This window comes from Carassius gibelio, chromosome A11, assembly GCF_023724105.1.
Source record: "Carassius gibelio isolate Cgi1373 ecotype wild population from Czech Republic chromosome A11, carGib1.2-hapl.c, whole genome shotgun sequence".
Classification (NCBI taxonomy): Eukaryota; Metazoa; Chordata; class Actinopteri; order Cypriniformes; family Cyprinidae; genus Carassius; species Carassius gibelio.
In genome coordinates this window covers 24,926,791-24,952,572 of record NC_068381.1, presented here as the reverse complement: position 1 = coordinate 24,952,572, position 25,782 = coordinate 24,926,791, and the positions used below count along the sequence as shown (strand labels likewise).

At 46.7% G+C, this 25,782-nt stretch overlaps 20 non-coding genes across 20 annotated transcripts; 8 read left to right on the top strand and 12 right to left on the bottom strand.

Annotated features, from left to right (window-relative positions):
• Nucleotides 1-655: 655 nt before the first annotated feature.
• On the top strand, nucleotides 656-727 carry trnae-cuc (transfer RNA glutamic acid (anticodon CUC)). The gene has a single exon. It is a non-coding gene; the product is annotated as a tRNA-Glu (tRNA).
• A 1,653-nt stretch (nucleotides 728-2,380) lies between these two features.
• trnar-acg (transfer RNA arginine (anticodon ACG)) lies at nucleotides 2,381-2,453 on the bottom strand. Its single transcript has one exon. It is a non-coding gene; the product is annotated as a tRNA-Arg (tRNA).
• A 543-nt stretch (nucleotides 2,454-2,996) lies between these two features.
• Nucleotides 2,997-3,068, bottom strand: trnae-uuc (transfer RNA glutamic acid (anticodon UUC)). Its single transcript has one exon. It is a non-coding gene; the product is annotated as a tRNA-Glu (tRNA).
• A 1,216-nt stretch (nucleotides 3,069-4,284) lies between these two features.
• Nucleotides 4,285-4,357, bottom strand: trnar-acg (transfer RNA arginine (anticodon ACG)). Its single transcript has one exon. It is a non-coding gene; the product is annotated as a tRNA-Arg (tRNA).
• Nucleotides 4,358-4,567: 210 nt separating this feature from the next.
• On the top strand, nucleotides 4,568-4,639 carry trnae-cuc (transfer RNA glutamic acid (anticodon CUC)). Its single transcript has one exon. It is a non-coding gene; the product is annotated as a tRNA-Glu (tRNA).
• Nucleotides 4,640-4,744: 105 nt separating this feature from the next.
• Nucleotides 4,745-4,832, bottom strand: trnay-gua (transfer RNA tyrosine (anticodon GUA)). The gene is given in 2 exon segments: nucleotides 4,745-4,780; nucleotides 4,796-4,832. It is a non-coding gene; the product is annotated as a tRNA-Tyr (tRNA).
• A 3,342-nt stretch (nucleotides 4,833-8,174) lies between these two features.
• trnar-acg (transfer RNA arginine (anticodon ACG)) lies at nucleotides 8,175-8,247 on the bottom strand. The gene has a single exon. It is a non-coding gene; the product is annotated as a tRNA-Arg (tRNA).
• A 567-nt stretch (nucleotides 8,248-8,814) lies between these two features.
• On the bottom strand, nucleotides 8,815-8,886 carry trnae-uuc (transfer RNA glutamic acid (anticodon UUC)). The gene has a single exon. It is a non-coding gene; the product is annotated as a tRNA-Glu (tRNA).
• A 3,184-nt stretch (nucleotides 8,887-12,070) lies between these two features.
• trnar-acg (transfer RNA arginine (anticodon ACG)) lies at nucleotides 12,071-12,143 on the bottom strand. Its single transcript has one exon. It is a non-coding gene; the product is annotated as a tRNA-Arg (tRNA).
• Nucleotides 12,144-12,321: 178 nt separating this feature from the next.
• Nucleotides 12,322-12,393, top strand: trnae-cuc (transfer RNA glutamic acid (anticodon CUC)). Its single transcript has one exon. It is a non-coding gene; the product is annotated as a tRNA-Glu (tRNA).
• Nucleotides 12,394-14,552: 2,159 nt separating this feature from the next.
• On the top strand, nucleotides 14,553-14,624 carry trnae-cuc (transfer RNA glutamic acid (anticodon CUC)). Its single transcript has one exon. It is a non-coding gene; the product is annotated as a tRNA-Glu (tRNA).
• Nucleotides 14,625-16,353: 1,729 nt separating this feature from the next.
• On the top strand, nucleotides 16,354-16,425 carry trnae-cuc (transfer RNA glutamic acid (anticodon CUC)). The gene has a single exon. It is a non-coding gene; the product is annotated as a tRNA-Glu (tRNA).
• A 1,614-nt stretch (nucleotides 16,426-18,039) lies between these two features.
• Nucleotides 18,040-18,112, bottom strand: trnar-acg (transfer RNA arginine (anticodon ACG)). Its single transcript has one exon. It is a non-coding gene; the product is annotated as a tRNA-Arg (tRNA).
• A 1,007-nt stretch (nucleotides 18,113-19,119) lies between these two features.
• trnar-acg (transfer RNA arginine (anticodon ACG)) lies at nucleotides 19,120-19,192 on the bottom strand. The gene has a single exon. It is a non-coding gene; the product is annotated as a tRNA-Arg (tRNA).
• A 170-nt stretch (nucleotides 19,193-19,362) lies between these two features.
• On the top strand, nucleotides 19,363-19,434 carry trnae-cuc (transfer RNA glutamic acid (anticodon CUC)). Its single transcript has one exon. It is a non-coding gene; the product is annotated as a tRNA-Glu (tRNA).
• A 317-nt stretch (nucleotides 19,435-19,751) lies between these two features.
• On the bottom strand, nucleotides 19,752-19,823 carry trnae-uuc (transfer RNA glutamic acid (anticodon UUC)). Its single transcript has one exon. It is a non-coding gene; the product is annotated as a tRNA-Glu (tRNA).
• Nucleotides 19,824-21,570: 1,747 nt separating this feature from the next.
• On the top strand, nucleotides 21,571-21,642 carry trnae-cuc (transfer RNA glutamic acid (anticodon CUC)). The gene has a single exon. It is a non-coding gene; the product is annotated as a tRNA-Glu (tRNA).
• A 1,478-nt stretch (nucleotides 21,643-23,120) lies between these two features.
• On the bottom strand, nucleotides 23,121-23,193 carry trnar-acg (transfer RNA arginine (anticodon ACG)). The gene has a single exon. It is a non-coding gene; the product is annotated as a tRNA-Arg (tRNA).
• Nucleotides 23,194-23,371: 178 nt separating this feature from the next.
• trnae-cuc (transfer RNA glutamic acid (anticodon CUC)) lies at nucleotides 23,372-23,443 on the top strand. Its single transcript has one exon. It is a non-coding gene; the product is annotated as a tRNA-Glu (tRNA).
• Nucleotides 23,444-25,057: 1,614 nt separating this feature from the next.
• Nucleotides 25,058-25,130, bottom strand: trnar-acg (transfer RNA arginine (anticodon ACG)). The gene has a single exon. It is a non-coding gene; the product is annotated as a tRNA-Arg (tRNA).
• Nucleotides 25,131-25,782: the final 652 nt, after the last annotated feature.

Here is a 25,782-nt window from a genome sequence, read left to right as displayed (position 1 = left end):
CGCAAAATTGCTGATTATTCGCTCGTTCAGTTTAATGCAGATTACAAATTATTCTCAATGTCCAGGTGGCAATTAGTGATAAGGCTTCAAAATGGCAAGCCTGTGACATCAAAACCACATGGCATTGCACCCTTCAAAGTAGTAAAGCGGTTACAGAGTAGCGATGAAATTGTTTTTTCTAGAATCAACTGGCCCACCAGCCTGCATTTTGTGAGACGAATGGCAATACCAAAGCATGTCCGTGTCTCCCCTAGACATCGGAATGGGTGTGCAGAAGGTGCCTTTTTTTGGAAAAAATAGAAGAATGCCTAGAGAGTTGCCTTTTCTTTTGGACTTTGGAGAAAAAAAACACAACAACAAAATAAGCCGGAGAAAAACAAGCACAGAGCGAGCCAGCCAGGAGTCGAACCTAGAATCTTCTGATCCGTAGTCAGACGCATTATCCATTGCGGCACTGGCCCACCATTAGTAAAGACCCCCGATTGTTACAGACTTGTTGGTTTTCGATGTGACGGTGGCAAGCATTGATGTCTGCTCATTCTCACCTTGTTATCAGGAGAACAGACTACCAGCCCTCCAGCCCACCAGCCCACCAGCCCACGAGCCCTCCAGCCCTCCTGCCCACCAGCCCACGAGCCCTCCAGCCCCCCATCCATCCCTGGTGGTCTAGTGGTTAGGATTCGGCGCTCTCACCGCCGCGGCCCGGGTTCGATTCCCGGTCAGGGAAAGCTCTTTTGCCTTCCAATTGTGGACTGCGAATTCAAGCTCTGCTGACAGCTGTGAGAAAGCCAGCTCCAAGCCAAAACATTGGTGGGAACATGAAAAAAACACCTCCTTCGAGCCGGAGTTGAACCAGCGACCTAAGGATGGCCAACACTCCAACCTACAGTCCTCCGCTCTACCAGCTGAGCTATCGAAGGGGCTAAAGGCTAGTCAGAACCTCGACATATCAGGGTTCTGTAGCTCTACTGCTGGCCAAAAAGTCACTTCTGGTGCAGGAAGATTTGCTGGATCAGAACCTCGACATATCAGGGTTCTGTAGCTCTACTGCTGGCCAAAAAGTCACTTCTGGTGCAGGAAGATTTGCTGGATTTTTGAGGAGGGAAGCAAAAAGGAGCATGCATTCCCATACCGGGAGTTGAACCCGGGCCGCCTGGGAGAAAACCAGGAATCCTAACCACTAGACCATATGGGATTTGGACACTTTAAACTGGCCATGGGCTTCTGGCGCACTTTCCATACATGTGGTCAGCGTGGGCGAAGGACCTTGTAGTGGCCTGTTGCTTTAGTTCTGTGACTGTAACAATGTGATAATAATTTGGCAAAACAAGAATTATGCAAAAGGACGGTTTTCTGAATTATATAGTGTTGTATGCATTCAGGGAATCTGTTTTTTCACTCAACCCGGGTGTTCAGTGTATTTGGGCAGATTCCTGTGATTGCAGAATTGATTCCTCAAACTGGTAATTAAGCTCTTGTCCAAGTGAAAATACTCGTGTCATCCATTTGAAAACACACACGGCAACCTTTATCTAGAGGAAAAACTGGAGTCAACCCCTGGCTGCGTACAAGAAAACCAGGAATCCTAACTGCTAGACCATATGGGAACTGGCCAGCTTTAACTGGCCACAAGCTTGTGGGCCACTTTCCATAAATGTGGCCAGTGTGGGCGCAGGGTTTTGTAGTGGCCTGTTGCTTTTGGTGTGTGACTGTAACAATGTGATAATAATTTGGCAATACAAGAATCATCCGAAGGGACGGTTTACTGAAATATATAGTGTTGCATGCATTCAAGGGACATGTTTGTTGACTCACACATGGTTCAGTTTTTTGGCCAGAATCCTGTGATTGCTGAATTTATACCTCGAACTGGTAATTAAGGTCTTGTCCAGGTGAAAATACTTGTGTCATGCATCTGAAAACACACATGGCAACCGTTATCTAGAGGAAAAACTGCCTATCGTCGGTCTGTCAAGGTACAAAACTGACATGTTGTGAGGTTAATAATGAAAGTGAGACCAATTTTTAATATGCTGATTATTCGCTCGTTCAGTTTAATGCAGATTACAAATTATTCTCAATGTCCAGGTGGCAATTAGTGATAAGGCTTCAAAATGGCAAGCCTGTGACATCAAAACCACATGGCATTGCACCCTTCAAAGTAGTAAAGCGGTTACAGAGTAGCGATGAAATTGTTCATTCTAGAATCAACTGGCCCACCAGCCTGCATTTTGTGAGACGAATGGCAATACCAAAGCATGTCCGTGTCTCCCCTAGACATCGGAATAGGTGTGCAGAATGTGCCTTTTTTTGGAAAAAATAGAAGAATGCCTAGAGAGTTGCCTTTTGTTTTGGACTTTGGAGAAAAACAAGCACAGAGCGAGCCAGCCAGGAGTCGAACCTAGAATCTTCTGATCCGTAGTCAGACGCGTTATCCATTGCGCCACTGGCCCACCAAAAGTAAAGACCCCCGATTGTTACAGACTTGTTGGTTTTCGATGTGACGGTGGCAAGCATTGATGTCTGCTCATTCTCACCTTGTTATCAGGAGAACAGACTACCAGCCCTGCAGCCCACCAGCCCACGAGCCCTCCAGCCCTCCCTGGTGGTCTAGTGGTCTAGTGGTTAGGATTCGCCGCTCTCACCGCCGCGGCCCGGGTTCGATTCCAGGTCAGGGAAAGCTCTTTTGCCTTCCAATTGTGGACTGCGAATTCAAGCTCTGCTGACAGCTGTGAGAAAGCCAGCTCCAAGCCAAAACATTGGTGGGAACATGAAAAAAACACCTCCTTCGAGCCGGAGTTGAACCAGCGACCTAAGGATGGCCAACACTCCAACCTACAGTCCTCCGCTCTACCAGCTGAGCTATCGAAGGGGCTAAGGGCTAGTCAGAACCTCGACATATCAGGGTTCTGTAGCTCTACTGCTGGCCAAAAAGTCACTTCTGGTGCAGGAAGATTTGCTGGATTTTTGAGGAGGGAAGCAAAAAGGAGTATGCATTCCCATACCGGGAGTTGAACCCGGGCCGCCTGGGTGAAAACCAGGAATCCTAACCGCTAGACCATATGGGATTTGGACACTTTAAACTGGCCATGGGCTTCTGGCGCACTTTCCATACATGTGGTCAGCGTGGGCGAAGGACCTTGTAGTGGCCTGTTGCTTTAGTTCTGTGACTGTAACAATGTGATAATAATTTGGCAAAACAAGAATTATGCAAAAGGACGGTTTTCTGAATTATATAGTGTTGTATGCATTCAGGGAATCTGTTTTTTCACTCAACCCGGGGGTTCAGTGTATTTGGGCAGATTCCTGTGATTGCAGAATTGATTCCTCAAACTGGTAATTAAGCTCTTGTCCAAGTGAAAATACTCGTGTCATCCATTTGAAAACACACACGGCAACCTTTATCTAGAGGAAAAACTGGAGTCAACCCCTGGCTGCGTACAAGAAAACCAGGAATCCTAACTGCTAGACCATATGGGAACTGGCCAGCTTTAACTGGCCACAAGCTTGTGGGCCACTTTCCATAAATGTGGCCAGTGTGGGCGCAGGGTTTTGTAGTGGCCTGTTGCTTTTGGTGTGTGACTGTAACAATGTGATAATAATTTGGCAATACAAGAATCATCCGAAGGGACGGTTTACTGAAATATATAGTGTTGCATGCATTCAAGGGACATGTTTGTTGACTCACACATGGTTCAGTTTTTTGGCCAGAATCCTGTGATTGCTGAATTTATACCTCGAACTGGTAATTAAGGTCTTGTCCAGGTGAAAATACTTGTGTCATGCATCTGAAAACACACATGGCAACCGTTATCTAGAGGAAAAACTGCCTATCGTCGGTCTGTCAAGGTACAAAACTGACATGTTGTGAGGTTAATAATGAAAGTGAGACCAATTTTTAATATGCTGATTATTCGCTCGTTCAGTTTAATGCAGATTACAAATTATTCTCAATGTCCAGGTGGCAATTAGTGATAAGGCTTCAAAATGGCAAGCCTGTGACATCAAAACCACATGGCATTGCACCCTTCAAAGTAGTAAAGCGGTTACAGAGTAGCGATGAAATTGTTCTTTCTAGAATCAACTGGCCCACCAGCCTGCATTTTGTGAGACGAATGGCAATACCAAAGCATGTCCGTGTCTCCCCTAGACATCGGAATGGGTGTGCAGAATGTGCCTTTTTTTGGAAAAAATAGAAGAATGCCTAGAGAGTTGCCTTTTCTTTTGGACTTTGGAGAAAAAAAACACAACAACAAAATAAGCCGGAGAAAAACAAGCACAGAGCGAGCCAGCCAGGAGTCGAACCTAGAATCTTCTGATCCGTAGTCAGACGCGTTATCCATTGCGCCACTGGCCCACCATTAGTAAAGACCCCCGATTGTTACAGACTTGTTGGTTTTCGATGTGACGGTGGCAAGCATTGATGTCTGCTCATTCTCACCTTGTTATCAGGAGAACAGACTACCAGCCCTCCAGCCCACCAGCCCACCAGCCCACCAGCCCACGAGCCCTCCAGCCCTCCAGCCCTCCTGCCCACGAGCCCACGAGCCCTCCAGCCCACCATCCATCCCTGGTGGTCTAGTGGTTAGGATTCGGCGCTCTCACCGCCGCGGCCCGGGTTCGATTCCCGGTCAGGGAAAGCTCTTTTGCCTTCCAATTGTGGACTGCGAATTCAAGCTCTGCTGACAGCTGTGAGAAAGCCAGCTCCAAGCCAAAACATTGGTGGGAACATGAAAAAAACACCTCCTTCGAGCTGGAGTTGAACCAGCGACCTAAGGATGGCCAACACTCCAACCTACAGTCCTCCGCTCTACCAGCTGAGCTATCGAAGGGGCTAAGGGCTAGTCAGAACCTCGACATATCAGGGTTCTGTAGCTCTACTGCTGGCCAAAAAGTCACTTCTGGTGCAGGAAGATTTGCTGGATTTTTGAGGAGGGAAGCAAAAAGGAGCATGCATTCCCATACCGGGAGTTGAACCCAAGCCGCCTGGGAGAAAACCAGGAATCCTAACCGCTAGACCATATGGGATTTGGACACTTTAAACTGGCCATGGGCTTCTGGCGCACTTTCCATACATGTGGTCAGCGTGGGCGAAGGACCTTGTAGTGGCCTGTTGCTTTAGTTCTGTGACTGTAACAATGTGATAATAATTTGGCAAAACAAGAATTATCCAAAAGGACGGTTTTCTGAATTATATAGTGTTGTATGCATTCAGGGAATCTGTTTTTTCACTCAACCCGGGGGTTCAGTGTATTTGGGCAGATTCCTGTGATTGCAGAATTGATTCCTCAAACTGGTAATTAAGCTCTTGTCCAAGTGAAAATACTCGTGTCATCCATTTGAAAACACACACGGCAACCTTTATCTAGAGGAAAAACTGGAGTCAACCCCTGGCTGCGTACAAGAAAACCAGGAATCCTAACTGCTAGACCATATGGGAACTGGCCAGCTTTAACTGGCCACAAGCTTGTGGGCCACTTTCCATAAATGTGGCCAGTGTGGGCGCAGGGTTTTGTAGTGGCCTGTTGCTTTTGGTGTGTGACTGTAACAATGTGATAATAATTTGGCAATACAAGAATCATCCGAAGGGACGGTTTACTGAAATATATAGTGTTGCATGCATTCAAGGGACATGTTTGTTGACTCACACATGGTTCAGTTTTTTGGCCAGAATCCTGTGATTGCTGAATTTATACCTCGAACTGGTAATTAAGGTCTTGTCCAGGTGAAAATACTTGTGTCATGCATCTGAAAACACACATGGCAACCGTTATCTAGAGGAAAAACTGCCTATCGTCGGTCTGTCAAGGTACAAAACTGACATGTTGTGAGGTTAATAATGAAAGTGAGACCAATTTTTAATATGCTGATTATTCGCTCGTTCAGTTTAATGCAGATTACAAATTATTCTCAATGTCCAGGTGGCAATTAGTGATAAGGCTTCAAAATGGCAAGCCTGTGACATCAAAACCACATGGCATTGCACCCTTCAAAGTAGTAAAGCGGTTACAGAGTAGCGATGAAATTGTTCATTCTAGAATCAACTGGCCCACCAGCCTGCATTTTGTGAGACGAATGGCAATACCAAAGCATGTCCGTGTCTCCCCTAGACATCGGAATGGGTGTGCAGAATGTGCCTTTTTTTGGAAAAAATAGAAGAATGCCTAGAGAGTTGCCTTTTCTTTTGGACTTTGGAGAAAAAAATAAAACAACAACAAAATAAGCCGGAGAAAAACAAGCACAGAGCGAGCCAGCCAGGAGTTGAACCTAGAATCTTCTGATCCGTAGTCAGATGCGTTATCCATTGTGCCACTGGCCCACCAAAAGTAAAGACCCCCGATTGTTACAGACTTGTTGGTTTTCGATGTGACGGTGGCAAGCATTGATGTCTGCTCATTCTCACCTTGTTATCAGGAGAACAGACTACCAGCCCTCCAGCCCTCCAGCCCTCCAGCCCACCAGCCCAGCAGCCCACGAGCCCTCCAGCCCACCATCCCTCCCTGGTGGTCTAGTGGTTAGGATTCGGCCCTCTCACCGCCGCGGCCCGGGTTCGATTCCCGGTCAGGGAAAGCTCTTTTGCCTTCCAATTGTGGACTGCGAATTCAAGCTCTGCTGACAGCTGTGAGAAAGCCAGCTCCAAGCCAAAACATTGGTGGGAACATGAAAAAAACACCTCCTTCGAGCCGGAGTTGAACCAGCGACCTAAGGATGGCCAACACTCCAACCTACAGTCCTCCACTCTACCAGCTGAGCTATCGAAGGGGCTAAGGGCTAGTCAGAACCTCGATATATCAGGGTTCTGTAGCTCTACTGCTGGCCAAAAAGTCACTTCTGGTGCAGGAAGATTTGCTGGATTTTTGAGGAGGGAAGCAAAAAGGAGCATGCATTCCCATACCGGGAGTTGAACCCGGGCCGCCTGGGTGAAAACCAGGAATCCTAACAACTAGACCATATGGGATTTGGACACTTTAAACTGGCCATGGGCTTCTGGCGCACTTTCCATACATGTGGTCAGCGTGGGCGCAGGACCTTGTAGTGGCCTGTTGCTTTAGTTCTGTGACTGTAACAATGTGATAATAATTTGGCAAAACAAGAATTATGCAAAAGGACGGTTTTCTGAATTATATAGTGTTGTATGCATTCAGGGAATCCGCTTTTTCACTCAACCCGGGGGTTCAGTGTATTTGGGCAGATTCCTGTGATTGCAGAATTGATTCCTCAAACTGGTAATTAAGCTCTTGTCCAAGTGAAAATACTCGTGTCATCCATTTGAAAACACACACGGCAACCTTTATCTAGAGGAAAAACTGGAGTCAACCCCTGGCTGCGTACAAGAAAACCAGGAATCCTAACTGCTAGACCATATGGGAACTGGCCAGCTTTAACTGGCCACAAGCTTGTGGGCCACTTTCCATAAATGTGGCCAGTGTGGGCGCAGGGTTTTGTAGTGGCCTGTTGCTTTTGGTGTGTGACTGTAACAATGTGATAATAATTTGGCAATACAAGAATCATCCGAAGGGACGGTTTACTGAAATATATAGTGTTGCATGCATTCAAGGGACATGTTTGTTGACTCACACATGGTTCAGTTTTTTGGCCAGAATCCTGTGATTGCTGAATTTATACCTCGAACTGGTAATTAAGGTCTTGTCCAGGTGAAAATACTTGTGTCATGCATCTGAAAACACACATGGCAACCGTTATCTAGAGGAAAAACTGCCTATCGTCGGTCTGTCAAGGTACAAAACTGACATGTTGTGAGGTTAATAATGAAAGTGAGACCAATTTTTAATATGCTGATTATTCGCTCGTTCAGTTTAATGCAGATTACAAATTATTCTCAATGTCCAGGTGGCAATTAGTGATAAGGCTTCAAAATGGCAAGCCTGTGACATCAAAACCACATGGCATTGCACCCTTCAAAGTAGTAAAGCGGTTACAGAGTAGCGATGAAATTGTTCATTCTAGAATCAACTGGCCCACCAGCCTGCATTTTGTGAGACGAATGGCAATACCAAAGCATGTCCGTGTCTCCCCTAGACATCGGAATGGGTGTGCAGAATGTGCCTTTTTTTGGAAAAAATAGAAGAATGCCTAGAGAGTTGCCTTTTCTTTTGGACTTTGGAGAAAAAAAACACAACAACAAAATAAGCCGGAGAAAAACAAGCACAGAGCGAGCCAGCCAGGAGTCGAACCTAGAATCTTCTGATCCGTAGTCAGACGCGTTATCCATTGCGCCACTGGCCCACCAAAAGTAAAGACCCCCGATTGTTACAGACTTGTTGGTTTTCGATGTGACGGTGGCAAGCATTGATGTCTGCTCATTCTCACCTTGTTATCAGGAGAACAGACTACCAGCCCTCCAGCCCTCCAGCCCTCCAGCCCACCAGCCCACCAGCCCAGCAGCCCACGAGCCCACGATCCCTCCCTGGTGGTCTATTGGTTAGGATTCGGCGCTCTCACCGCCGCGGCCCGGGTTCGATTCCCGGTCAGGGAAAGCTCTTTTGCCTTCCAATTGTGGACTGCGAATTCAAGCTCTGCTGACAGCTGTGAGAAAGCCAGCTCCAAGCCAAAACATTGGTGGGAACATGAAAAAAACACCTCCTTCGAGCCGGAGTTGAACCAGCGACCTAAGGATGGCCAACACTCCAACCTACAGTCCTCCGCTCTACCAGCTGAGCTATCGAAAGGGCTAAGGGCTAGTCAGAACCTCGACATATCAGGGTTCTGTAGCTCTACTGCTGGCCAAAAAGTCACTTCTGGTGCAGGAAGATTTGCTGGATTTTTGAGGAGGGAAGCAAAAAGGAGCATGCATTCCCATACCGGGAGTTGAACCCGGGCCGCCTGGGTGAAAACCAGGAATCCTAACCGCTAGACCATATGGGATCTGGACACTTTAAACTGGCCATGGGCTTCTGGCGCACTTTCCATACATGTGGTCAGCGTGGGCGCAGGACCTTGTAGTGGCCTGTTGCTTTAGTTCTGTGACTGTAACAATGTGATAATAATTTGGCAAAACAAGAATTATCCAAAAGGACGGTTTTCTGAATTATATAGTGTTGTATGCATTCAGGGAATCTGTTTTTTCACTCAACCCGGGGGTTCAGTGTATTTGGGCAGATTCCTGTGATTGCAGAATTGATTCCTCAAACTGGTAATTAAGCTCTTGTCCAAGTGAAAATACTCGTGTCATCCATTTGAAAACACACACGGCAACCTTTATCTAGAGGAAAAACTGGAGTCAACCCCTGGCTGCGTACGAGAAAACCAGGAATCCTAACTGCTAGACCATATGGGAACTGGCCAGCTTTAACTGGCCACAAGCTTGTGGGCCACTTTCCATAAATGTGGCCAGTGTGGGCGCAGGGTTTTGTAGTGGCCTGTTGCTTTTGGTGTGTGACTGTAACAATGTGATAATAATTTGGCAATACAAGAATCATCCGAAGGGACGGTTTACTGAAATATATAGTGTTGCATGCATTCAAGGGACATGTTTGTTGACTCACACATGGTTCAGTTTTTTGGCCAGAATCCTGTGATTGCTGAATTTATACCTCAAACTGGTAATTAAGGTCTTGTCCAGGTGAAAATACTTGTGTCATGCATCTGAAAACACACATGGCAACCGTTATCTAGAGGAAAAACTGCCTATCGTCGGTCTGTCAAGGTACAAAACTGACATGTTGTGAGGTTAATAATGAAAGTGAGACCAATTTTTAATCCGCAAAATTGCTGATTATTCGCTCGTTCAGTTTAATGCAGATTACAAATTATTCTCAATGTCCAGGTGGCAATTAGTGATAAGGCTTCAAAATGGCAAGCCTGTGACATCAAAACCACATGGCATTGCACCCTTCAAAGTAGTAAAGCGGTTACAGAGTAGCGATGAAATTGTTCTTTCTAGAATCAACTGGCCCACCAGCCTGCATTTTGTGAGACGAATGGCAATACCAAAGCATGTCCGTGTCTCCCCTAGACATCGGAATGGGTGTGCAGAATGTGCCTTTTTTTGGAAAAAATAGAAGAATGCCTAGAGAGTTGCCTTTTCTTTTGGACTTTGGAGAAAAAAAACACAACAACAAAATAAGCCGGAGAAAAACAAGCACAGAGCGAGCCAGCCAGGAGTCGAACCTAGAATCTTCTGATCCGTAGTCAGACGCGTTATCCATTGTGCCACTGGCCCACCATTAGTAAAGACCCCCGATTGTTACAGACTTGTTGGTTTTCGATGTGACGGTGGCAAGCATTGATGTCTGCTCATTCTCACCTTGTTATCAGGAGAACAGACTACCAGCCCTCCAGCCCACCAGCCCACCAGCCCACCAGCCCACCAGCCCACGAGCCCTCCAGCCCTCCTGCCCACCAGCCCACGAGCCCTCCAGCCCACCATCCATCCCTGGTGGTCTAGTGGTTAGGATTCGGCGCTCTCACCGCCGCGGCCCGGGTTGGATGCCCGGTCAGGGAAAGCTCTTTTGCCTTCCAATTTTGGACTGCGAATTCAAGCTCTGCTGACAGCTGTGAGAAAGCCAGCTCCAAGCCAAAACATTGGTGGGAACATGAAAAAAACACCTCCTTCGAGCCGGAGTTGAACCAGCGACCTAAGGATGGCCAACACTCCAACCTACAGTCCTCTGCTCTACCAGCTGAGCTATCGAAGGGGCTAAGGGCTAGTCAGAACCTCGACATATCAGGGTTCTGTAGCTCTACTGCTGGCCAAAAAGTCACTTCTGGTGCAGGAAGATTTGCTGGATTTTTGAGGAGGGAAGCAAAAAGGAGCATGCATTCCCATACCGGGAGTTGAACCCGGGCCGCCTGGGAGAAAACCAGGAATCCTAACCGCTAGACCATATGGGATTTGGACACTTTAAACTGGCCATGGGCTTCTGGCGCACTTTCCATACATGTGGTCAGCGTGGGCGAAGGACCTTGTAGTGGCCTGTTGCTTTAGTTCTGTGACTGTAACAATGTGATAATAATTTGGCAAAACAAGAATTATGCAAAAGGACGGTTTTCTGAATTATATAGTGTTGTATGCATTCAGGGAATCTGTTTTTTCACTCAACCCGGGGGTTCAGTGTATTTGGGCAGATTCCTGTGATTGCAGAATTGATTCCTCAAACTGGTAATTAAGCTCTTGTCCAAGTGAAAATACTCGTGTCATCCATTTGAAAACACACACGGCAACCTTTATCTAGAGGAAAAACTGGAGTCAACCCCTGGCTGCGTACAAGAAAACCAGGAATCCTAACTGCTAGACCATATGGGAACTGGCCAGCTTTAACTGGCCACAAGCTTGTGGGCCACTTTCCATAAATGTGGCCAGTGTGGGCGCAGGGTTTTGTAGTGGCCTGTTGCTTTTGGTGTGTGACTGTAACAATGTGATAATAATTTGGCAATACAAGAATCATCCGAAGGGACGGTTTACTGAAATATATAGTGTTGCATGCATTCAAGGGACATGTTTGTTGACTCACACAAGGTTCAGTTTTTTGGCCAGAATCCTGTGATTGCTGAATTTATACCTCGAACTGGTAATTAAGGTCTTGTCCAGGTGAAAATACTTGTGTCATGCATCTGAAAACACACATGGCAACCGTTATCTAGAGGAAAAACTGCCTATCGTCGGTCTGTCAAGGTACAAAACTGACATGTTGTGAGGTTAATAATGAAAGTGAGACCAATTTTTAATATGCTGATTATTCGCTCGTTCAGTTTAATGCAGATTACAAATTATTCTCAATGTCCAGGTGGCAATTAGTGATAAGGCTTCAAAATGGCAAGCCTGTGACATCAAAACCACATGGCATTGCACCCTTCAAAGTAGTAAAGCGGTTACAGAGTAGCGATGAAATTGTTCATTCTAGAATCAACTGGCCCACCAGCCTGCATTTTGTGAGACGAATGGCAATACCAAAGCATGTCCGTGTCTCCCCTAGACATCGGAATGGGTGTGCAGAATGTGCCTTTTTTTGGAAAAAATAGAAGAATGCCTAGAGAGTTGCCTTTTGTTTTGGACTTTGGAGAAAAAAAACACAACAACAAAATAAGCCGGAGAAAAACAAGCACAGAGCGAGCCAGCCAGGAGTCGAACCTAGAATCTTCTGATCCGTAGTCAGACGCGTTATCCATTGCGCCACTGGCCCACCAAAAGTAAAGACCCCCGATTGTTACAGACTTGTTGGTTTTCGATGTGACGGTGGCAAGCATTGATGTCTGCTCATTCTCACCTTGTTATCAGGAGAACAGACTACCAGCCCTCCAGCCCTCCAGCCCTCCAGCCCACCAGCCCAGCAGCCCACGAGCCCTCCAGCCCACCATCTCTCCCTGGTGGTCTAGTGGTTAGGATTCGGCGCTCTCACCGCCGCGGCCCGGGTTCGATTCCCGGTCAGGGAAAGCTCTTTTGCCTTCCAATTGTGGACTGCGAATTCAAGCTCTGCTGACAGCTGTGAAAAAGCCAGCTCCAAGCCAAAACATTGGTGGGAACATGAAAAAAACACCTCCTTCGAGCCGGAGTTGAACCAGCGACCTAAGGATGGCCAACACTCCAACCTACAGTCCTCCGCTCTACCAGCTGAGCTATCGAAGGGGCTAAGGGCTAGTCAGAACCTCGACATATCAGGGTTCTGTAGCTCTACTGCTGGCCAAAAAGTCACTTCTGGTGCAGGAAGATTTGCTGGATTTTTGAGGAGGGAAGCAAAAAGGAGCATGCATTCCCATACCGGGAGTTGAACCCGGGCCGCCTGGGTGAAAACCAGGAATCCTAACCGCTAAATATTATGGGATTTGGACACTTTAAACTGGCCATGGGCTTCTGGCGCACTTTCCATACATGTGGTCAGCGTGGGCGCAGGACCTTGTAGTGGCCTGTTGCTTTAGTTCTGTGACTGTAACAATGTGATAATAATTTGGCAAAACAAGAATTATCCAAAAGGACGGTTTTCTGAATTATATAGTGTTGTATGCATTCAGGGAATCTGTTTTTTCACTCAACCCGGGGGTTCAGTGTATTTGGGCAGATTCCTGTGATTGCAGAATTGATTCCTCAAACTGGTAATTAAGCTCTTGTCCAAGTGAAAATACTCGTGTCATCCATTTGAAAACACACACGGCAACCTTTATCTAGAGGAAAAACTGGAGTCAACCCCTGGCTGCGTACGAGAAAACCAGGAATCCTAACTGCTAGACCATATGGGAACTGGCCAGCTTTAACTGGCCACAAGCTTGTGGGCCACTTTCCATAAATGTGGCCAGTGTGGGCGCAGGGTTTTGTAGTGGCCTGTTGCTTTTGGTGTGTGACTGTAACAATGTGATAATAATTTGGCAATACAAGTATCATCCGAAGGAACGGTTTACTGAAATATATAGTGTTGCATGCATTCAAGGGACATGTTTGTTGACTCACACATGGTTCAGTTTTTTGGCCAGAATCCTGTGATTGCTGAATTTATACCTCGAACTGGTAATTAAGGTCTTGTCCAGGTGAAAATACTTGTGTCATGCATCTGAAAACACACATGGCAACCGTTATCTAGAGGAAAAACTGCCTATCGTCGGTCTGTCAAGGTACAAAACTGACATGTTGTGAGGTTAATAATGAAAGTGAGACCAATTTTTAATCCGCAAAATTGCTGATTATTCGCTCGTTCAGTTTAATGCAGATTACAAATTATTCTCAATGTCAAGGTGGCAATTAGTGATAAGGCTTCAAAATGGCAAGCCTGTGATATCAAAACCACATGGCATTGCACCCTTCAAAGTAGTAAAGCGGTTACAGAGTAGCGATGAAATTGTTCATTCTAGAATCAACTGGCCCACCAGCCTGCATTTTGTGAGACGAATGGCAATACCAAAGCATGTCCGTGTCTCCCCTAGACATCGGAATGGGTGTGCAGAATGTGCCTTTTTTTGGAAAAAATAGAAGAATGCCTAGAGAGTTGCCTTTTCTTTTGGACTTTGGAGAAAAAAAACACAACAACAAAATAAGCCGGAGAAAAACAAGCACAGAGCGAGCCAGCCAGGAGTCGAACCTAGAATCTTCTGATCCGTAGTCAGATGCGTTATCCATTGCGCCACTGGCCCACCAAAAGTAAAGACCCCCGATTGTTACAGACTTGTTGGTTTTCGATGTGACGGTGGCAAGCATTGATGTCTGCTCATTCTCACCTTGTTATCAGGAGAACAGACTACCAGCCCTCCAGCCCTCCAGCCCTCCAGCCCTCCAGCCCACCAGCCCAGCAGCCCACGAGCCCTCCAGCCCACCATCCCTCCCTGGTGGTCTAGTGGTTAGGATTCGGCGCTCTCACCGCCGCAGCCTGGGTTCGATTCCCGGTCAGGGAAAGCTCTTTTGCCTTCCAATTGTGGAATTGTTACAGACTTGTTGGTTTTCGATGTGACGGTGGCAAGCATTGATGTCTGCTCATTCTCACCTTGTTATCAGGAGAACAGACTACCAGCCCACCAGCCCACGAGCCCTCCAGCCCACCAGCCCACCAGCCCACCAGCCCTCCTGCCCACCAGCCCACCAGCCCACGAGCCCTCCAGCCCACCATCCATCCCTGGTGGTCTAGTGGTTAGGATTCGGCGCTCTCACCGCCGCGGCCCGGGTTCGATTCCCGGTCAGGGAAAGCTCTTTTGCCTTCCAATTGTGGACTGCGAATTCAAGCTCTGTTGACAGCTGTGAGAAAGCCAGCTCCAAGCCAAAACATTAGTGGGAACATGAAAAAAAACACCTCCTTCGAGCCGGAGTTGAACCAGCGACCTACGGATGGCCAACACTCCAACCTACAGTCCTCCGCTCTACCAGCTGAGCCTACACCGCCGCAGCCCGGGTTCGATTCCCGGTCAGGGAAAGCTCTTTTGCCTTCCAATTGTGGAATTGTTACAGACTTGTTGGTTTTCGATGTGACGGTGGCAAGCATTGATGTCTGCTCATTCTCACCTTGTTATCAGGAGAACAGACTACCAGCCCTCCAGCCCACCAGCCCACCAGCCCACCAGCCCACGAGCCCTCCAGCTGAATTATGAATTAAGAATTATGCAAAAGGACGGTTTTCTGAATTATATAGTGTTGTATGCATTCAGGGAATCTGTTTTTTCACTCAACCCGGGGGTTCAGTGTATTTGGGCAGATTCCTGTGATTGCAGAATTGATTCCTCAAACTGGTAATTAAGCTCTTGTCCAAGTGAAAATACTCGTGTCATCCATTTGAAAACACACACGGTAACCTTTATCTAGAGGAAAAACTGGAGTCAACCCCTGGCTGCGTACAAGAAAACCAGGAATCCTAACTGCTAGACCATATGGGAACTGGCCAGCTTTAACTGGCCACAAGCTTGTGGGCCACTTTCCATAAATGTGGCCAGTGTGGGCGCAGGGTTTTGTAGTGGCCTGTTGCTTTTGGTGTGTGACTGTAACAATGTGATAATAATTTGGCAATACAAGAATCATCCGAAGGGACGGTTTACTGAAATATATAGTGTTGCATGCATTCAAGGGACATGTTTGTTGACTCACACATGGTTCAGTTTTTTGGCCAGAATCCTGTGATTGCTGAATTTATACCTCGAACTGGTAATTAAGGTCTTGTCCAGGTGAAAATACTTGTGTCATGCATCTGAAAACACACATGGCAACCGTTATCTAGAGGAAAAACTGCCTATCGTCGGTCTGTCAAGGTACAAAACTGACATGTTGTGAGGTTAATAATGAAAGTGAGACCAATTTTTAATATGCTGATTATTCGCTCGTTCAGTTTAATGCAGATTACAAATTATTCTCAATGTCCAGGTGGCAATTAGTGATAAGGCTTCAAAATGGCAAGCCTGTGACATCAAAACCACATGGCATTGCACCCTTCAAAGTAGTAAAGCGGTTACAGAGTAGCGATGAAATTGTTCATTCTAGAATCAACTGGCCCACCAGCCTGCATTTTGTGAGACGAATGGCAATACCAAAGCATGTCCGTGTCTCCCCTAGACATCGGAATGGGTGTGCAGAATGTGCCTTTTTTTGGAAAAAATAGAAGAATGCCTAGAGAGTTGCCTTTTCTTTTGGACTTTGGAGTAAAAAAACACAACAACAAAATAAGCCGGAGAAAAACAAGCACAGAGCGAGCCAGCCAGGAGTTGAACCTAGAATCTTCTGATCCGTAGTCAGACGCGTTATCCATTGCGCCACTGGCCCACCAAAAGTAAAGACCCCCGATTGTTACAGACTTGTTGGTTTTCGATGTGACGGTGGCAAGCATTGATGTCTGCTCATTCTCACCTTGTTATCAGGAGAACAGACTACCAGCCCTCCAGCCCTCCAGCCCACCAGCCCAGCAGCCCACGAGCCCTCCAGCCCACCATCCCTCCCTGGTGGTCTAGTGGTTAGGATTCGGCGCTCTCACCGCCGCGGCCCGGGTTCGATTCCCGGTCAGGGAAAGCTCTTTTGCCTTCCAATTGTGGACTGCGAATTCAAGCTCTGCTGACAGATGTGAGAAAGCCAGCTCCAAGCCAAAACATTGGTGGGAACATGAAAAAAACACCTCCTTCGAGCCGGAGTTGAACCAGCGACCTAAGGATGGCCAACACTCCAACCTACAGTCCTCCGCTCTACCAGCTGAGCTATCGAAGGGGCTAAGGGCTAGTCAGAACCTCGACATATCAGGGTTCTGTAGCTCTACTGCTGGCCAAAAAGTCACTTCTGGTGCAGGAAGATTTGCTGGATTTTTGAGGAGGGAAGCAAAAAGGAGCACGCATTCCCATACCGGGGAGTTGAACCCGGGCCGCCTGGGAGAAAACCAGGAATCCTAACCGCTAGACCATATGGGATCTGGACACTTTAAACTGGCCATGGGCTTCTGGCGCACTTTCCATACATGTGGTCAGCGTGGGCGCAGGACCTTGTAGTGGCCTGTTGCTTTAGTTCTGTGACTGTAACAATGTGATAATAATTTGGCAAAACAAGAATTATCCAAAAGGACGGTTTTCTGAATTATATAGTGTTGTATGCATTCAGGGAATCTGTTTTTTCACTCAACCCGGGGGTTCAGTGTATTTGGGCAGATTCCTGTGATTGCAGAATTGATTCCTCAAACTGGTAATTAAGCTCTTGTCCAAGTGAAAATACTCGTGTCATCCATTTGAAAACACACACGGCAACCTTTATCTAGAGGAAAAACTGGAGTCAACCCCTGGCTGCGTACAAGAAAACCAGGAATCCTAACTGCTAGACCATATGGGAACTGGCCAGCTTTAACTGGCCACAAGCTTGTGGGCCACTTTCCATAAATGTGGCCAGTGTGGGCGCAGGGTTTTGTAGTGGCCTGTTGCTTTTGGTGTGTGACTGTAACAATGTGATAATAATTTGGCAATACAAGAATCATCCGAAGGGACGGTTTACTGAAATATATAGTGTTGCATGCATTCAAGGGACATGTTTGTTGATTCACACATGGTTCAGTTTTTTGGCCAGAATCCTGTGATTGCTGAATTTATACCTCGAACTGGTAATTAAGGTCTTGTCCAGGTGAAAATACTTGTGTCATGCATCTGAAAACACACATGGCAACCGTTATCTAGAGGAAAAACTGCCTATCGTCGGTCTGTCAAGGTACAAAACTGACATGTTGTGAGGTTAATAATGAAAGTGAGACCAATTTTTAATCCGCAAAATTGCTGATTATTCGCTCGTTCAGTTTAATGCAGATTACAAATTATTCTCAATGTCCAGGTGGCAATTAGTGATAATGCTTCAAAATGGCAAGCCTGTGACATAAAAACCACATGGCATTGCACCCTTCAAAGTAGTAAAGCGGTTACAGAGTAGCGATGAAATTGTTCTTTCTAGAATCAACTGGCCCACCAGCCTGCATTTTGTGAGACGAATGGCAATACCAAAGCATGTCCGTGTCTCCCCTAGACATCGGAATGGGTGTGCAGAATGTGCCTTTTTTTGGAAAAAATAGAAGAATGCCTAGAGAGTTGCCTTTTCTTTTGGACTTTGGAGAAAAAAAACACAACAACAAAATAAGCCGGAGAAAAACAAGCACAGAGCGAGCCAGCCAGGAGTCGAACCTAGAATCTTCTGATCCGTAGTCAGACGCGTTATCCATTGCGCCACTGGCCCACCATTAGTAAAGACCCCCGATTGTTACAGACTTGTTGGTTTTCGATGTGACGGTGGCAAGCATTGATGTCTGCTCATTCTCACCTTGTTATCAGGAGAACAGACTACCAGCCCTCCAGCCCACCAGCCCTCCAGCCCACCAGCCCACCAGCCCACCAGCCCAACAGCCCTCCAGCCCTCCTGCCCACCAGCCCACGAGCCCTCCAGCCCATATGGGAACTGGCCAGCTTTAACTGGCCACAAGCTTGCGGGCCACTTTCCATAAATGTGGCCAGTGTGGGCGCAGGGTTTTGTAGTGGCCTGTTGCTTTTGGTGTGTGACTGTAACAATGTGATAATAATTTGGCAATACAAGAATCATCCGAAGGGACGGTTTACTGAAATATATAGTGTTGCATGCATTCAAGGGACATGTTTGTTGACTCACACATGGTTCAGTTTTTTGGCCAGAATCCTGTGATTGCTGAATTTATACCTCGAACTGGTAATTAAGGTCTTGTCCAGGTGAAAATACTTGTGTCATGCATCTGAAAACACACATGGCAACCGTTATCTAGAGGAAAAACTGCCTATCGTCGGTCTGTCAAGGTACAAAACTGACATGTTGTGAGGTTAATAATGAAAGTGAGACCAATTTTTAATATGCTGATTATTCGCTCGTTCAGTTTAATGCAGATTACAAATTATTCTCAATGTCCAGGTGGCAATTAGTGATAAGGCTTCAAAATGGCAAGCCTGTGACATCAAAACCACATGGCATTGCACCCTTCAAAGTAGTAAAGCGGTTACAGAGTAGCGATGAAATTGTTCATTCTAGAATCAACTGGCCCACCAGCCTGCATTTTGTAAGACTGCATGTCCGTGTCTCCCCTAGACATCGGAATGGGTGTGCAGAATGTGCCTTTTTTTGGAAAAAATAGAAGAATGCCTAGAGAGTTGCCTTTTCTTTTGGACTTTGGAGAAAAAAAACACAACAACAAAATAAGCCGGAGAAAAACAAGCACAGAGCGAGCCAGCCAGGAGTCGAACCTAGAATCTTCTGATCCGTAGTCAGACGCGTTATCCATTGCGCCACTGGCCCACCAAAAGTAAAGACCCCCGATTGTTACAGACTTGTTGGTTTTCGATGTGACGGTGGCAAGCATTGATGTCTGCTCATTCTCACCTTGTTATCAGGAGAACAGACTACCAGCCCTCCAGCCCTCCAGCCCACCAGCCCAGCAGCCCACGAGCCCTCCAGCCCACCATCCCTCCCTGGTGGTCTAGTGGTTAGGATTCGGCGCTCTCACCGCCGCGGCCCGGGTTCGATTCCCGGTCAGGGAAAGCTCTTTTGCCTTCCAATTGTGGACTGCGAATTCAAGCTCTGCTGACAGCTGTGAGAAAGCCAGCTCCAAGCCAAAACATTGGTGGGAACATGAAAAAAACACCTCCTTCGAGCCGGAGTTGAACCAGCGACCTAAGGATGGCCAACACTCCAACCTACAGTCCTCCGCTCTACCAGCTGAGCTATCGAAGGGGCTAAGGACTAGTCAGAACCTCGACATATCAGGGTTCTGGAGCTCTACTGCTGGCCAAAAAGTCACTTCTGGTGCAGGAAGAATTGCTGGATTTTTGAGGAGGGAAGCAAAAAGGAGCATGCATTCCCATACCGGGAGTTGAACCCGGGCCGCCTGGGTGAAAACCAGGAATCCTAACCGCTAGACCATATGGGATCTGGACACTTTAAACTGGCCATGGGCTTCTGGCGCACTTTCCATACATGTGGTCAGCGTGGGCGCAGGACCTTGTAGTGGCCTGTTGCTTTAGTTCTGTGACTGTAACAATGTGATAATAATTTGGCAAAACAAGAATTAATCCAAAAGGACGGTTTTCTGAATTATATAGTGTTGTATGCATTCAGGGAATCTGTTTTTTCACTCAACCCGGGGGTTCAGTGTATTTGGGCAGATTCCTGTGATTGCAGAATTGATTCCTCAAACTGGTAATTAAGCTCTTGTCCAAGTGAAAATACTCGTGTCATCCATTTGAAAACACACACGGCAACCTTTATCTAGAGGAAAAACTGGAGTCAACCCCTGGCTGCGTACGAGAAAACCAGGAATCCTAACTGCTAGACCATATGGGAACTGGCCAGCTTTAACTGGCCACAAGCTTGTGGGCCACTTTCCATAAATGTGGCCAGTGTGGGCGCAGGGTTTTGTAGTGGCCTGTTGCTTTTGGTGTGTGACTGTAACAATGTGATAATAATTTGGCAATACAAGTATCATCCGAAGGAACGGTTTACTGAAATATATAGTGTTGCATGCATTCAAGGGACATGTTTGTTGACTCACACATGGTTCAGTTTTTTGGCCAGAATCCTGTGATTGCTGAATTTATACCTCGAACTGGTAATTAAGGTCTTGTCCAGGTGAAAATACTTGTGTCATGCATCTGAAAACACACATGGCAACCGTTATCTAGAGGAAAAACTGCCTATCGTCGGTCTGTCAAGGTACAAAACTGACATGTTGTGAGGTTAATAATGAAAGTGAGACCAATTTTTAATCCGCAAAATTGCTGATTATTCGCTCGTTCAGTTTAATGCAGATTACAAATTATTCTCAATGTCCAGGTGGCAATTAGTGATAAGGCTTCAAAATGGCAAGCCTGTGATATCAAAACCACATGGCATTGCACCCTTCAAAGTAGTAAAGCGGTTACAGAGTAGCGATGAAATTGTTCATTCTAGAATCAACTGGCCCACCAGCCTGCATTTTGTGAGACGAATGGCAATACCAAAGCATGTCCGTGTCTCCCCTAGACATCGGAATGGGTGTGCAGAATGTGCCTTTTTTTGGAAAAAATAGAAGAATGCCTAGAGAGTTGCCTTTTCTTTTGGACTTTGGAGAAAAAAAACACAACAACAAAATAAGCCGGAGAAAAACAAGCACAGAGCGAGCCAGCCAGGAGTCGAACCTAGAATCTTCTGATCCGTAGTCAGATGCGTTATCCATTGCGCCACTGGCCCACCAAAAGTAAAGACCCCCGATTGTTACAGACTTGTTGGTTTTCGATGTGACGGTGGCAAGCATTGATGTCTGCTCATTCTCACCTTGTTATCAGGAGAACAGACTACCAGCCCTCCAGCCCTCCAGCCCTCCAGCCCTCCAGCCCACCAGCCCAGCAGCCCACGAGCCCTCCAGCCCACCATCCCTCCCTGGTGGTCTAGTGGTTAGGATTCGGCGCTCTCACCGCCGCAGCCTGGGTTCGATTCCCGGTCAGGGAAAGCTCTTTTGCCTTCCAATTGTGGAATTGTTACAGACTTGTTGGTTTTCGATGTGACGGTGGCAAGCATTGATGTCTGCTCATTCTCACCTTGTTATCAGGAGAACAGACTACCAGCCCACCAGCCCACCAGCCCACCAGCCCTCCTGCCCACCAGCCCACCAGCCCACGAGCCCTCCAGCCCACCATCCATCCCTGGTGGTCTAGTGGTTAGGATTCGGCGCTCTCACCGCCGCGGCCCGGGTTCGATTCCCGGTCAGGGAAAGCTCTTTTGCCTTCCAATTGTGGACTGCGAATTCAAGCTCTGTTGACAGCTGTGAGAAAGCCAGCTCCAAGCCAAAACATTGGTGGGAACATGAAAAAAAACACCTCCTTCGAGCCGGAGTTGAACCAGCGACCTACGGATGGCCAACACTCCAACCTACAGTCCTCCGCTCTACCAGCTGAGCCTACACCGCCGCAGCCCGGGTTCGATTCCCGGTCAGGGAAAGCTCTTTTGCCTTCCAATTGTGGAATTGTTACAGACTTGTTGGTTTTCGATGTGACGGTGGCAAGCATTGATGTCTGCTCATTCTCACCTTGTTATCAGGAGAACAGACTACCAGCCCTCCAGCCCACCAGCCCACCAGCCCACGAGCCCTCCAGCTGAATTATGAATTAAGAATTATGCAAAAGGACGGTTTTCTGAATTATATAGTGTTGTATGCATTCAGGGAATCTGTTTTTTCACTCAACCCGGGGGTTCAGTGTATTTGCGCAGATTCCTGTGATTGCAGAATTGATTCCTCAAACTGGTAATTAAGCTATTGTCCAAGTGAAAATACTCGTGTCATCCATTTGAAAACACACACGGTAACCTTTATCTAGAGGAAAAACTGGAGTCAACCCCTGGCTGCGTACAAGAAAACCAGGAATCCTAACTGCTAGACCATATGGGAACTGGCCAGCTTTAACTGGCCACAAGCTTGTGGGCCACTTTCCATAAATGTGGCCAGTGTGGGCGCAGGGTTTTGTAGTGGCCTGTTGCTTTTGGTGTGTGACTGTAACAATGTGATAATAATTTGGCAATACAAGAATCATCCGAAGGGACGGTTTACTGAAATATATAGTGTTGCATGCATTCAAGGGACATGTTTGTTGACTCACACATGGTTCAGTTTTTTGGCCAGAATCCTGTGATTGCTGAATTTATACCTCGAACTGGTAATTAAGGTCTTGTCCAGGTGAAAATACTTGTGTCATGCATCTGAAAACACACATGGCAACCGTTATCTAGAGGAAAAACTGCCTATCGTCGGTCTGTCAAGGTACAAAACTGACATGTTGTGAGGTTAATAATGAAAGTGAGACCAATTTTTAATATGCTGATTATTCGCTCGTTCAGTTTAATGCAGATTACAAATTATTCTCAATGTCCAGGTGGCAATTAGTGATAAGGCTTCAAAATGGCAAGCCTGTGACATCAAAACCACATGGCATTGCACCCTTCAAAGTAGTAAAGCGGTTACAGAGTAGCGATGAAATTGTTCATTCTAGAATCAACTGGCCCACCAGCCTGCATTTTGTGAGACGAATGGCAATACCAAAGCATGTCCGTGTCTCCCCTAGACATCGGAATGGGTGTGCAGAATGTGCCTTTTTTTGGAAAAAATAGAAGAATGCCTAGAGAGTTGCCTTTTCTTTTGGACTTTGGAGTAAAAAAACACAACAACAAAATAAGCCGGAGAAAAACAAGCACAGAGCGAGCCAGCCAGGAGTCGAACCTAGAATCTTCTGATCCGTAGTCAGACGCGTTATCCATTGCGCCACTGGCCCACCAAAAGTAAAGACCCCCGATTGTTACAGACTTGTTGGTTTTCGATGTGACGGTGGCAAGCATTGATGTCTGCTCATTCTCACCTTGTTATCAGGAGAACAGACTACCAGCCCTCCAGCCCTCCAGCCCTCCAGCCCACCAGCCCAGCAGCCCACGAGCCCTCCAGCCCACCATCCCTCCCTGGTGGTCTAGTGGTTAGGATTCGGCGCTCTCACCGCCGCGGCCCGGGTTCGATTCCCGGTCAGGGAAAGCTCTTTTGCCTTCCAATTGTGGACTGCGAATTCAAGCTCTGCTGACAGATGTGAGAAAGCCAGCTCCAAGCCAAAACATTGGTGGGAACATGAAAAAAACACCTCCTTCGAGCCGGAGTTGAACCAGCGACCTAAGGATGGCCAACACTCCAACCTACAGTCCTCCGCTCTACCAGCTGAGCTATCGAAGGGGCTAAGGGCTAGTCAGAACCTCGACATATCAGGGTTCTGTAGCTCTACTGCTGGCCAAAAAGTCACTTCTGGTGCAGGAAGATTTGCTGGATTTTTGAGGAGGGAAGCAAAAAGGAGCACGCATTCCCATACCGGGGAGTTGAACCCGGGCCGCCTGGGTGAAAACCAGGAATCCTAACCGCTAGACCATATGGGATCTGGACACTTTAAACTGGCCATGGGCTTCTGGCGCACTTTCCATACATGTGGTCAGCGTGGGCGCAGGACCTTGTAGTGGCCTGTTGCTTTAGTTCTGTGACTGTAACAATGTGATAATAATTTGGCAAAACAAGAATTATCCAAAAGGACGGTTTTCTGAATTATATAGTGTTGTATGTATTCAGGGAATCTGTTTTTTCACTCAACCCGGGGGTTCAGTGTATTTGGGCAGATTCCTGTGATTGCAGAATTGATTCCTCAAACTGGTAATTAAGCTCTTGTCCAAGTGAAAATACTTGTGTCATCCATTTGAAAACACACACGGCAACCTTTATCTAGAGGAAAAACTGGAGTCAACCCCTGGCTGCGTACAAGAAAACCAGGAATCCTAACTGCTAGACCATATGGGAACTGGCCAGCTTTAACTGGCCACAAGCTTGTGGGCCACTTTCCATAAATGTGGCCAGTGTGGGCGCAGGGTTTTGTAGTGGCCTGTTGCTTTTGGTGTGTGACTGTAACAATGTGATAATAATTTGGCAATACAAGAATCATCCGAAGGGACGGTTTACTGAAATATATAGTGTTGCATGCATTCAAGGGACATGTTTGTTGATTCACACATGGTTCAGTTTTTTGGCCAGAATCCTGTGATTGCTGAATTTATACCTCGAACTGGTAATTAAGGTCTTGTCCAGGTGAAAATACTTGTGTCATGCATCTGAAAACACACATGGCAACCGTTATCTAGAGGAAAAACTGCCTATCGTCGGTCTGTCAAGGTACAAAACTGACATGTTGTGAGGTTAATAATGAAAGTGAGACCAATTTTTAATCCGCAAAATTGCTGATTATTCGCTCGTTCAGTTTAATGCAGATTACAAATTATTCTCAATGTCCAGGTGGCAATTAGTGATAATGCTTCAAAATGGCAAGCCTGTGACATCAAAACCACATGGCATTGCACCCTTCAAAGTAGTAAATCGGTTACAGAGTAGCGATGAAATTGTTCTTTCTAGAATCAACTGGCCCACCAGCCTGCATTTTGTGAGACGAATGGCAATACCAAAGCATGTCCGTGTCTCCCCTAGACATCGGAATGGGTGTGCAGAATGTGCCTTTTTTTGGAAAAAATAGAAGAATGCCTAGAGAGTTGCCTTTTCTTTTGGACTTTGGAGAAAAAAAACACAACAACAAAATAAGCCGGAGAAAAACAAGCACAGAGCGAGCCAGCCAGGAGTCGAACCTAGAATCTTCTGATCCGTAGTCAGACGCGTTATCCATTGCGCCACTGGCCCACCATTAGTAAAGACCCCCGATTGTTACAGACTTGTTGGTTTTCGATGTGACGGTGGCAAGCATTGATGTCTGCTCATTCTCACCTTGTTATCAGGAGAACAGACTACCAGCCCTCCAGCCCACCAGCCCACCAGCCCACCAGCCCACCAGCCCAACAGCCCAACAGCCCTCCAGCCCTCCTGCCCACCAGCCCACGAGCCCTCCAGCCCATATGGGAACTGGCCAGCTTTAACTGGCCACAAGCTTGCGGGCCACTTTCCATAAATGTGGCCAGTGTGGGCGCAGGGTTTTGTAGTGGCCTGTTGCTTTTGGTGTGTGACTGTAACAATGTGATAATAATTTGGCAATACAAGAATCATCCGAAGGGACGGTTTACTGAAATATATAGTGTTGCATGCATTCAAGGGACATGTTTGTTGACTCACACATGGTTCAGTTTTTTGGCCAGAATCCTGTGATTGCTGAATTTATACCTCGAACTGGTAATTAAGGTCTTGTCCAGGTGAAAATACTTGTGTCATGCATCTGAAAACCCACATGGCAACCGTTATCTAGAGGAAAAACTGCCTATCGTCGGTCTGTCAAGGTACAAAACTGACATGTTGTGAGGTTAATAATGAAAGTGAGACCAATTTTTAATATGCTGATTAT